This window comes from Triticum dicoccoides, chromosome 5A (genome assembly GCF_002162155.2).
Source record: "Triticum dicoccoides isolate Atlit2015 ecotype Zavitan chromosome 5A, WEW_v2.0, whole genome shotgun sequence".
Lineage (NCBI taxonomy): Eukaryota > Viridiplantae > Streptophyta > Magnoliopsida > Poales > Poaceae > Triticum > Triticum dicoccoides.
This window is the reverse complement of record NC_041388.1, coordinates 398868961-398882222: the sequence shown is the minus strand read 5'-3', so window position 1 is coordinate 398882222 and position 13262 is coordinate 398868961. Positions and strand designations below refer to the sequence as shown.

At 43.9% G+C, this 13262-nt stretch overlaps 1 long non-coding RNA gene across 3 annotated transcripts; it reads right to left on the bottom strand.

The window, feature by feature from the left end:
• Positions 1-5644: 5644 nt before the first annotated feature.
• On the bottom strand, positions 5645-9376 carry LOC119301803. Of its 3 annotated transcripts, XR_005147190.1 has the most exons (5): positions 8927-9376; positions 8571-8716; positions 8414-8456; positions 6803-6963; positions 5645-6096 (listed from the first exon to the last, which is right to left on the bottom strand). It is a non-coding gene; the product is annotated as an uncharacterized LOC119301803 (long non-coding RNA). The 3 variants fall into 3 exon arrangements; XR_005147189.1 differs by having other exon boundaries at positions 5645-6998; XR_005147188.1 differs by having other exon boundaries at positions 5645-6963; positions 8927-9375.
• Positions 9377-13262: the final 3886 nt, after the last annotated feature.

Sequence of the window (13262 nt, the reverse complement as noted above, 5' to 3'; positions counted from 1 at the left end):
GGCTTAGGTCTAGCTTTGGGCTTCTTCACGGGAGTGGCAACTTGCTTATATTCTTCTTGAAGTTCCCTTTCTTTCCCTTGCCCTTTTACTTGAAACTAGTGGTCTTGTCAACCATCAACACTTGATTCTTTTTCTTGATTTCTACCTTCGCCAATTTCAGCATCGCGAAGAGCTTGGGAATCGTTTCCGTTATCCCTTGCATATTATAGTTCATCACAAAGTTCTAGTAACTTGGTGACAGCGACTAGAGAACTCTGTCAATCACTATCTTATCTGACATTCTGAGCACATGCTCACTAGTTGAGTTATTCTCCTCCATCTTGTAGCCAAAGTACTTGTCAGAGGTCTCATACCTCTTAACACGGACATGAGTCTGAAATACCAATTTTAGCTCTTGGAACATCTCATATGCTCCGTGGCATTCAAAACGTTTTTGAAGTCCCGGTTCTAAGCCGTAAAGTATGGCGCACTAAACTATCAAGTAGTCATCATAACGAGCTTGTCAAACGTTCATAACGTGTGCATCTGCTCCTGCAAAAGGTCCGTCACCTAGCGGTGCATCAAGGACATAATTCTTCTATGCAACAATAAGGATAATCCTCAGATCACGGAGCTAGTCCGCATCATTACTACTAACATCTTTCAACATAGTTTTCTCTAGGAACATATCATAAATAAAACGGGGAAGCTATACGTGAGAAGTTGATCTACAACATAGATATGCAGATACTATTAGGACTAATTTCATGATAAATTTAAGTTCAATTAATCATATTACTTAAGAACTCCCACTTAGATAGACATCCCTCTAGTCATCTAAATGATCAAGTGGTCCATATCAACTAAACCATGTCCGGTCATCACGTGAGATGGAGAAGTTTTCAATGGTGAACATCACTATGTTGATCATATCTACTATATGATTCACGCTCGACCTTTCGGTCTCAGTGTTCCGAGGCCATATCTGCATATGCTAGGCTCGTCAAGTTTAACCTGAGTACTCTGCTTGTGCAAAACTGGCTTGCACCCGTTGTATGTGAATGTAGAGCTTATCACACCCGATCATCACGTGGTGTCTCAGCACGAAGAACTATCGCAACAATGCATACTCAGGGAGAACACTTGTACCTTGAAATTTAGTGAGAGATCATCTTATAATGCTACCGCCGTACTAAGCAAAATAAGATGCATAAAGGATAAACATCACATGCAATCAATATAAGTGATATGATATGGCCATCATCATCTTATGCCATTGATCTCCATCTCCAAAGCACCGTCATGATCACCATCGTCACCGGCTTGACACCTTGATCTCCATCATAGCATCGTTATCGTCTTTCCAACTATTGCTTCCACGACTATCGCTACCGCTTAGTGATAAAGTAAAGCAATTACATGGCGATTGCATTTCATACAATAAAGCGACAACCATATGGCTCCTGCCAGTTGCTGATAACTACGTTACAAAACATGATCATCTCATACAACAATTTATATAATCATGTCTTGACCATATCACATCACAACATGCCCTGCAAAAACAAGTTAGACGTCCTCTACTTTGTTGTTGCAAGTTTTACGTGGCTGCTACGGGCTTAGCAAGAACCTTCTTACCTACGCATCAACAAACCACAACGTGGTATAATGATTGCTTTTTTATATTTAGAAAGAACCCTGTTCATTGAATCTGATTCAACTAAAGTTGGAGAAACTGACACCCGCCAGCCACCTGTGTGCAAAGCACGTTGGTCGAACCAGTCTCATGAACGCGGCCATGTAAGGTCGGTCCAGGCCGCTTCATCCAAAAATACCGCCGAATCAAGAAACAACTAGCGGCGGCAAGAAATATATATATACCCATGCCACAACTCCTTTGTGTTCTACTCGTGCATATAACATCTACGCATAGACCTGACTCTGATACCACTGTTAGGGAACGCAGTATTTCAAAAAAATTCCTACAATCACGCAAGATCTATCTAGGAGATGCATAGCAACGAGAGGGGAGAGTGTGTCTACATACCCTTGTCACCAAAAGCGGAAGCGTTGAGTAACGCGGTTGATGTAGTCAAACGTCTTCGCGATCCAACCGATCAAGTACCGAACGCACGACACCTCCGCGATCTGCACACGTTCAGCTCGGTGACGTCCATCGAACTCTAAATCCAGCTGAGGCCGAGGGAGAGTTTCGTCAGCACGACGGCGTGTTAACGGTGATGATGAAGTTATCGACGCAGGGCTTCGTCTAAGCACTACGACAATATGACCGAGATGGAAATTTGTGGAGGGGGGCACCGCACACGGTTAAGAGAACAACTTGTGTTTCTGTGGGGTGCCCCCTCCCCCGTATATAAAGGAGGGGAGGAGAAGGAGGGCCGGCCACAAGGGGCATCCCCAGAGGGGGGATTCCTACTCCTAGTAGGAGTAGGTTTCCCCCTTTCCTAGTCCAAGTAGGAGAAGAAGGAAGGAGAGGAGAGGAGAGGGAGAAGGAAAGAGGGGGGCGCCGCCCCCTCCCTAGTCCAATTCGGACCAGCCCATGGGGGGCGGCCTTCCCTTGTGGCCCTTCTCTCCTTTCCACTAAGGCCCATGAAGGCCCAATACTTCCCCCGATGAATTCCCGTAACTCTCTGGTACTCCGAAAAATACCCGAACCATTCAGAACCTTTCCGATGTCCAAATATAGCCTTCCAATGTATCGATCTTTATGTCTCGACCATTTCGAGACTCCTCGTCATGTCTGTGATGACATCCGGGACTCCGAACAACCTTCGGTACATCAAATCACATAACTCACAATACATATCATCATTAAACGTTAAGCGTGCGGACCATACGGGTTCGAGAACTATGTAGACATGACCGAGACTCTTGTTCGGTCAATAACCAAAAGCGGAACCTGGATGCTCATATTGGTTCCTACATATTCTACGAAGATCTTTATCGGTTAAACCGCATAACAACGTATGTTGTTCCCTTTGTCATCGGTATGTTACTTGCCCGAGATTCGATCGTCGGTACCATCATACATAGTTCAATCTCGTTACCGGCAAGTCTCTTTACTCGTTCCGTAGTGCATCATTCCGCAACTAACTCATAAGTCACATTGCTTGCAAGGCTTATAGTGATGTGCATTACCGAGAGGGCCCGGAGATACCTCTCCGACAATCGGAGTGATAAATCATAATCTCGATCTATGCCACCTCAACAAACACCATCGGAGACACCTATAGAGCATCTTTATAATCGCCCAGTTACGTTGTGACGATTGCTAGTGTTGGGGAACGCAATAATTTCAAAAAAAAATCCTAAGCACACGCAAGATCATGGTGATGCAACGAGAGGGGAGAGTATCGTCTATGTACCCTCATAGACCGTAAGCGGAAGCGTTATGACAACGCGGTTGATGTAGTCGTACGTCTTCACGATCGACCGATCTAGCACTGAAGGTATGGCACCTCCGCGATCTGCACACGTAGAGCTTCGAGGGAGAGTTTCGTCAGCACAACGGCGTGGTGACGGTGATGATGATGCTACCAGAATAGGGCTTCTCCTAAGCACCGCTACGATATAATCGAGGTGGATTATGGTGGAGGGGGGCACCGCACACGGCTAAAAGATCAATGATCAACTTGTGTGTCCATGGGGTGCCCCCTCCCCCATATATAAAGGAGTGGGGAAGGGGAGAGGCCGACCCTCCTAGGCGCGCCCCAAGGGGAGTCCTACTCCCACCGGGAGTAGGACTCCAACCCTTCCAAGAGTAGGAGTAGGAGAGAGGGAAGGAGGAGAGAGGGGGAAGGATAGGGGGCACCCCCCTCCTTGTCCAATTCGGACTAGAGGGGGGGGCGCCTGCCTTGGCCGCCCCTCCTCTTCTCTACTAAGGCCCAATAGGCCCATTACACTCCCCGGGGGCTTCTGGTAACCCCCCGGTACTCCGGTATCTGTCTGAACTTGACCGGAACCCTTGCGAAGTCCAAACATAGTCATCCAATATATCGATATTTATGTCTCGACCATTTAGAGACTCCTCGTCATGTCCGTGATCATATCCGGGACTCCGAACTAACTTCGGTACATCAAAACACATAAACTCATATTACCGATCCTCACTGAACGTTAAGCGTGCGGACCCTACGGGTTCGAGAACTATGTAGACATGACTGAGACATGTCTCCGGTCAATAACCAATAGCGGAACCTGGATGCTCATATTGGCTCCTACATATTCTACGAAGATCTTTATCGGTCAAACCACATAACGGTATACGTTGTTCCCTTTGTCATCATTCTCTAATGATGTGATCCCGTTAATCAAATGACAACTCATGTCTATGGTTAGGAAACATAACCATGATTGATTCAACAAGCTAGTCAAGTAGAGGCAAACTAGTGACACTCTGTTTGTCTATGTATTCACACATGTACTAAGTTTCCTATTAATACAATTCTAGCATGAATAATAAACATTTATCATGATATAAGGAAATATAAATAACAACTTTATTATTGCCTCTAAGGCATATTTCCTTCAGTCTTCCACTTGCACTAGAGTCAATAATCTAGATTACATAATAATTATTCTAAGACCCATGGAGTCTTGGTGCTGATCATGTTTTGCTTGTGAGAGAGGCTTAGTTAACAGGTCTGCAACATTCAGACCCCTATGTATCTTGCAAATCTCTATGTCTCCCTCCTTGACTTGATCGCTGATGGAATTGAAGCGTCTCTTGATGTGCTTGGTTCTTTTGTGAAATCAGGATTCCTTTGCCAAGGCAATTGCACTAGTATTGTCACAAAAGATTTTCATTGGACCCGATGCACTAGGTATTGTTGGGGAACGTAGTAATTTCAAAAAAATTCCTACGCACACTGTAAGTGCATCTAGTGCCACCCTAGTTGGTTTTGGAGTATTAACGACAAACCTAGTTGAGGGACTAATGTGTTTGTGAGAATTGCAGGATAACACAGGTAGAAGTCCCTCATTGATTCGGTTTTCCTACCAGAGATGACCCCTAAAAATGTATGAAGACATTAAAGTCAAAGGTGGTATGTGAAGATATTCACATTGAAGACTATGACAAGAGAAGACATCGCATGAAGACTATAGAGCTCGAAGACTTAGATCTTTCATAGTTCTTTTTCTTCTTTGTTGAGTCATAGGAACCACCATACTGTTAAGTGGGGTCCAAGAAAACCAGTTGGAATGACTGAAGTGATGCTTAACCAAAATCCTATGTCTTCGAGTGAAGACTATGAAAGCGAATCTTGTCCAGAGTTGGACAACATTACACCACAACACCGATGTAATGGCATGTAATATGCCAGGAGAAAGCCATTAAGAGGGCAGATAAACTGCCGGGAGAGTGTTTCTCCCGGCAGATAGAACTGCCACAAGAACGGCTGCCGGGGATTAGTTCTCCCGGCATATAAAATTTTCCCGGCAGTTTATCTGCCAGGACGCATGCATTTGCCGGCAGTTAATTTTCTCCCGGCAGACTAGCAGTAGCACATGAACTACTATTACAGGCAGTGGAACTGCCAGCACAAACATGTCTACCCGGCAGTTTGTTTGCCATCACTTTGATTTCACTAGCATTCAATATCCATTCACTATGTCAGGAAACCAAGACAGAACACTCAAATTATACACTTCAATCAAAGTTCCATATATACCTCACCCAAAACCTTAAACTTTCAGAAACATTCACAAACTAAAAGTTCAGTACGAATAAGCTTATTTCCATACACGTGTTTAGTAGCATCTAGCTACAACGGTTAACAAAATTTACATAAGACGATAAGATTTTGTGTCCTTAGACTGAGCTACACAAATGGTTTAACTTTAGTGCATAGCTGTAGCCATGTCCACGAATACAAGTTGCGTGATTACTCTTTTGTACATTTCTGCTCAAGCCGTTTCTTTGATGGAATTAACATATTCATCTGAATACCAAACTCACACCATCCAATGAAACTGCATTATTCGAAGATGGCCACAAGTCTCCAGCAGAAGAGTTACGAATTTGTAATGCTTTTAAGATGTTAATACGAAGAGAAGAAACATCATGTAGAAACATCTTCCAGTGATGATGCCAACCTGAATAGATAAGATGGTTCAAATGCCATGAGCTAATAACTTTGGTAAATGATATGTACTGTAGCACACAAACAAAGGATATAGGCTCAGACAGCAAATACATGCTTGCATAATAATCATTTTGCAAGCAAAAAAGCAAACCATAGTGATGTTTTTAAAGCAAGTAGCTTACAACTACATATGGCAGCTGACATGTATTCCTACTGGCGTATTTTCAAGCTTCACATATATATCTATACCAATATTATTGTGGCTTGAGTATTAATTCACAAACATTGATACCTTCCAATATAGTTCAAGCTATGTATAAACATTTGAAAATACTAGAGATGTTTCCTTTCACACAAACAACACAGGTTCAGGCATAATGTGTATATAATTATGAGAGATAGATTAAACAGGACCATGAAGAAATTCTGGAAGCAAGATGCAGTTGTTGTACGAATCAAATGAAAAGCAAGGTTATACATTTATTTGAATGAAAGATAGCACAATGTGTGGTGAATTAGGAACGGTAGCTGACAGCACAGGCAAGCATTGTTTCATGTTCATACTCAATAGGAACAAGCAAAAGTAGTTTGATTTTCACATCTGAGTTCTGCTATATAATAATCCTGGAATATTTAGTCATGAGCCATGACACTAAGAAGTCGAACTTCACAAATTTGCGCAAAATGCTAGAATGTTGAGATTCTGGAATGATTACCCCATGACCAAATTTGTGCAAAAAGCAATGACTCGTAACTAAATTTGTGCAAAAGTTACTGCCTGTTCGGAAGCTCTCCAGATTCTCAACTCCGCTCCGCGTGAGGAGCCGGGTTCGAACTGCTCCGCGCGATTGTGCTGGCACTCCCTCCGCTCCGGGAGCTGCAGTAGGGGAGCGGAGGGGATCCGAACAGGGCCTTAGTTAATGAACAGCCCATATAAATATACAATTGAAAAACTGATGTATTATATAAATGATATAAGCTACAAATCTATATCAAACACAACACATGTATTAATCATGTTTGGTTATAGAATATTTTTTATCTAGGAGATACTTCTAATAGTGCAAACTGCAAAACAACGCTACATTGACAAAGTTACTGTAATAACTGAGACAAGTGTTACCACCTGAAGAAAATGCTATCAGGATCAAATTAGGTACAGGTTTTTGGAGTTATCCATTGAACTGAAGCACATTCACAAGCACAGTGTTCGATGAGAATTCATACTAGAAATAGTACGAAAATATTTTGTCCCAATATTCTCTTTTCCTAACAAGCTTGGGAGAAGCTTGAGAACATATCTATGGAGCAAGGAGTGCCCATACAGATTTAAATATTATGCCATGCACAACTAAAAAATGCCATGCAGATGTACGTAGAGGCAAGACGTGCGTGTATAAGTTAGTGGATTGATTAAAGCGATGCATTAGTGGGGATGTGACGGTCAGATGATTCGCCAGCCTAGTCTTACAAGGACCAAAATGCACGGATCAATTCGGTTTTTTTGTAAAGCAGCGACGCATGCATCAGCCTGTATATATATATGGCTGAATACCTGCTTATGTACACATACGTATTCGGGTATTTGTGCCACCGGCCGGCATGCATCTTTTGATGCTGGCATGGACACTGGCACACCCGCGTTTTATATTTTTGTTAGTGTCAAACACAAAGGCTCGAGCGATAGAGAACAAATGATATCTAGATCTTGCAGAAGCTTCTCAGAGTATCTAATTTCCTGTAACAATGTAGCTGCTGAATTGCTTATAAAGTTGAAAATTATACATAAACTATTATGTATCCGATGGTATGAAAGTTGAAGCATAATTTATGGCACCGATGTAAACTTACATAGCTCCAAGCAAATATTTGAACAAACTAAATGGCGTAAATGCAGTAACAAACTCTGTCTCACCCTTTCACTCATAATTTAAATACAAAAACTAAATATTTGCACTCAACCAATGGCATTGACATCCCACTCCATTGTCTCAATAATAGCATGGTTCATATAGCAATCAAAGGTGCGGCAATGGCAGTACCACTCAATATAAAATGTAGTGTTGCTTTCAAAGCAAGTAGTTTTACTAGCTTGTTTTCAGACTTCAGTGTGTGTATATCTATATCAAGATTACTACGGCTGATTATAAATTCACACATGGTGACACTTTACATTCAGGGTGTATAAATAATAATGAATAGTAAAATGCAGGGTCAACCAATTCTTACACACGAGATCCTCCCTTTTTGAAATAGCCCCCAGTTAAGAGGAGAAAGTATATATATTTGGAATAAAATTATGCAAAGGATGGCTTCCACACATGTACCTTTGCTCCCAAGTCCCACCATCAGTCCATTAAAAAGGATTTCCTGAAAGAAATTGAACTGATATAAGTACAGTAAAGTTCACTTGTGTTCCTCAACCATGTAGTTCCTAATTAATAGTGTTGAAAATCAGATTATATGTTTGTAGAGAAGTGTTACCACTCATGAATTTTTTTGTCATGAAGCTGTTGTTTCTTTACTCGTTTGCAAGATTGTTGTTTCCTTCTTCTTTCTCCCTGGAGCGCTCTTCACATGTGCTTTGTTGGGACATCAGATTCCTTCTTCTTTTGTAGTTATTCTACTGCCTTCTTGTTTTACAGTCGCAAAATAGAAAATCAGTTATAAAAATGTAAGATGGTGAATATTTGCTAAGAAGCAATGTAGCTAAGGTAGGCACAAAAAGCAAATCCTCAGCTCCGCGAGCTCATGGACAGAAAAAAGTCCAGAGGACATGGTCGCTGGCAGTCTGCGGTAGCAGGAAAAGAAAATCGAACAAAGAAGCTGGGCAACCTCACCTCCTCTGAGCAGCAAAGGAGTACATGGGAAAGAGGAGGAGACTCCAGCATGACGGATCTGAGCAGCGTGTTGTCCAGCGTGATGGATCTGAGCACCTCTCGTGCCGTTGGGATGGAGGGAGCTGTGGTGGGGAGCTCACCCGTGCTCGTTACGTTGGAGGGCCATGGAGAAGAGCGCGCCGGTATGGTGGTGGCGATTTTCGCCACGGGATCTGGGGCTGGAGAGGGAGGCGACGTTGATTTCGACCTCGACGCACCGCCACAGTTGACCCGCCCCGGTGGCGGTGCCGAAGGAAGGCGATGACGAGTCGGCGTCGTGAGGCGTGTACGCCGATGGGGGGCGCACTGGTTGGTGGAGGAGGTCGAGGGCGGAGGGCGGCGGCGGCGGCGCTGGTCTGGGAGGAGGACTTGTGGAATAGGGTTCAATTTGGGGCAGATCTGGTTGGGCCGGCGGCTATAATTCATTTGGTGCAAAATTTCCGGCCTTTCACACGCTCCCCCTCGTCTGTGCACATTTGGGCCCAATAATTTCAGTCTCGCGCCACATCGACTGTCGCGGCAGATAGTGAGCCATGATTTAGTTGTGCCGGCGGATAAAATGACCCAAAAGTTGAAAATAATTGCTGGCAGTGCGTGTGCCCTCCTTGCTCAACTTCTGCCGGCAGTTTCTCTGCCCTTACGTTCTACTACCGGCAGTAACAAGATTCCCGGCAGATAATTTGCCCCTATGCTCCTATTTCTCCCGGCGGTTAATTGCCCCCAATTAAGTGTTGTGGTGTAGTGCAAGTCAGCTTTGCTTGTAGCCCAAGTAAAGTTGTCGTGTGTGTTTGAAATCTGACCGTTGGAACACGTGTTAGTTCCTTAGTGACCCAGGGTCATTTCGGACAAATCAGGTCGGGTTGCCTAGTGCCTATAAATAGCCCACCCCCTACAACCATAAATGGTTGGCTGCTTAGAGTTAAAGTACGGTTGTTGTCGTTTGAGAGCAACCCACCTGGAAGCCTTTGAGAGAGAATTCCTTGCGAGGATAAAGTCCTAACCACCCAGAGCCAAAGAGTGTTAGGCATCACTTAAGTCGTCATGTCTGTGTGATCTGAAGACTTATTACACTTGAGGACTGTGAATCCTCCAGCCGGTTAGGCATCGCATTTTGAGCATCCAAGAGTCATTGTGGATCGCCGGTGAACGAAGTCTGTGAAGGTTTGGGAGTCTACCTTGAAGACTTACCAGAGTGATTGGGCGAGGTCTGCGTGACCTTAGCTCAAGGGGAATACGGTGAGGACTAAGGGTTCTGAGCTGCGTGTTCAGGACTGGGTGTCCGGGGACTGTGTGTCCTCAGGTTTAAATACCTAGCCACCCTAACCAGACGTACAGTTGTCACAGCAACTGGAACTGGTCCAACAAATCATTGTCTTCAACGAGTCACTGGTTTCATCCTTTCCTTCCTTTACTTACTGTTGGTCCTTGTGAAGTCATTGCATGATTGCATTAACTTTTGTCTTCACTGAGTGACTGCTTGTTCTGATTGGCTTCACAATATCTTCCTACCTGATCCTTACTACCTAGCTACTATAAGTCATTGTGCTTTCACTTCGTTGATTACCTGACTAAGGTTTGCCTAGTGTAGTCTACCTTCCGCTGCGTGGTAATAGGTTTACTTCTATCGTTTGTCTTCAAAACTTTCCTGTTTAGAAGACTTTCATAAAAATCGCCTATTCACCCCCCCCCCCTCTAGTCGATCACTAGCACTTTCAATTGGTATCAGAGTAAGGTACTCCCTTGTTCTGTGTGATTCGGTTTAACCACCTGGAGTTTTAGCTATGTCGACTGCATGGATAATTAAAGTCTCCGCTGCGTACCCCGTCTTCGATGAAACTGAATATCCCTACTGGAAGAATAAGATGCGCATGCATCTTGAAGCCATTGATGTCAACCTATGGTATGTCGTCAAGAACGGTGTTCCCAAGGCTAGAGAAGGTGTCACTGTTGTTGATGTCAAGAAGTTCGTTCAACTGGACTCTACTGCCAAGAATATCATCTGTGGTCATCTAACCAAAGGACAGTATGGCCGTGTGAGTGCGTTGGAGACTTCCAAGCTAGTCTGGGACTGGCTCTCCAAGGTCAACGAAGGTGTCTCCACCCAGAAAGATCAGAGAATCAGTGTCCTTCTCAACCTCTTCAACCGCTTCAAGAGAAATGACAATGAGAATGTCCAGCTCATGTTTGATCGACTCACTGACATCACAAATGAGCTTCAAGCCCTCGGCGCCACTGAGATCACCAAGCATGAAGTCGTCAAGACACTCCTGAGATCACTTGACAGTTCGTTCGACACCCTAGCCCTGATGATTCAAGAACGCCCTGATTTCAAGACACTCGATCCGTCTGACATACTTGAGAGGCTCAACACACACGAGTTTCAGCTTTCTGAGAAAAGAGACATCTACGGTCCCAGCTATGGGCGAACTCGTGCCTTGAAGGCAAAAGTTGTCTCCTCATCCGAAGAAGAATCTGACAGCAGTTCTGATGATCCTGAAGACATTGGAAAAGAGCTTGCTATGCTTGTGAAGAAGTTCCAAAAATTCACCAAGAAGAAAGGGTTCAGAAAGTCTTCACGATCAAGCTCAAGGAATGATGAAGCTTCTGCTCATGACTACAAGAAGAGAACATGCCACAAGTGCAAGAAGCCTGGCCACTACATCTCTGAGTGTCCACAGTGGGACAATGAGAACAAGAAGAAGAAGAAGAGCAAGGAGTATGACTCTGACAACAAGAAGAAGAAGAAATACTCAAAGTCTTCTTTCAAGTCTTCCTCAAAGTCTTCATCACACAAGAAGAGCTCATCTGGCAAGGCACGTGCGTTTGTTGGCAAGGAAATGGATTCTGAGGAGGAGTCTACTTCTGAGGAGGCGGAGGTGGAGTCTGAGAAGGAGTCCGATTCTGGAGTTGCGAGTCTGGCTACAGCATATGTTGCCAAGTCCATCTTCAACACTGAAGACAATGACTTCATCACCGACACCGATGCAAATGACAAGGACTACTCCGCTCCTTCCTACTGCTTCATGGCATGTGGTGCCAAGGTAAACACACGCACTACTCACTATCAAACATCCAGTGACGATGAATCTGATTGTGATTCCAAACCTAGCTACAAAACACTTGCTAAAATTGCAACTGAACAACAGAAAGCTATGGAACACATTCAAAAACTGTTAGACAAAAGCGATGATCTGTTAGACGCTGAAATGACTCAATCTCAGTCCTTAATTGAAGACATAAAAAATCTTCACGTTAAGTATGAGGAACTTGAAAGTCATCATGAAACGCTCTCAACAACTCATGAAAGGTTGTCCTATGATTATCTTCAAAGGAAGCAAGACCTTGAGAAATTGAGAGCGGCTCATGAAGATCTTCAAAAGGAAAACGAGTCACTTCGCGCCAAACAGATCAGTTCAGCTCAGGAAGGATTTGAACCACCATGTCTTAAATGCATTGAGCGTGATAATGCTACTTCTGTTGCTGAATGTTCTACTGCTGCTACTGTTGCAATATCTTCACCTATTGATGTGGTAACTAACCCCTCTGCTGAGGATACCACTGCCATTGCTGATGAGAATGCTAGGTTGAAGACACTGCTTGAAACAGGGATGTACAAAAGTCTCAAAGGGCATCAAACACTATGTGATGTCCTCAAAAGGCAGATCCTGAACCGAAATCCTAGGAAAGAGGGTGTTGGGTTCGAAAGGAAAATGAATGTCGATGGCTCTTACTGGAAACCTGAGCAGTACCCCAAAACCACATGGGTTGCTGCAAAGGAACCTTCAGTGGATCCATCCACTCTATCTAGCTTCACTTGTGCTAATCCCATTGTTATTGATGAATCCTTTGATGCAAACTACAAACTGTTTAAGAATCAGAATGGTGAAGTGTTTGCCAGGTATATTGGTACTAACTGCAGGAATGGACCGCCTATGAAGAAGATCTGGGTGCCGAAAAGGTGTTTGGAGAATCTTCCTATGAATGTCATCATGACACCACAGGTGAAGAAGACAAAGCCCAGACCACAGGCTTCATATGGTCCAAAGGCTTCATACAGACAGAGGACTCACTGGAGTCGCACTAACGCAAATGTTTTGCATGGAAGCCATACTCAGGCCTATGAATATGAGCGGGGTTCATCAAACCGCCATGTTCATAAGACCAAGAACTATTCTGCTTATTCTTATGAGTACTATTGTCCACCTGCAAGACTTTTTGCTAGGGCTCCAAAGCCAAAGTTCTTAGATGCTGCACTTAGACTCATTGCTTCAAAGCCACCCTTGAAGATGTGGGTGGC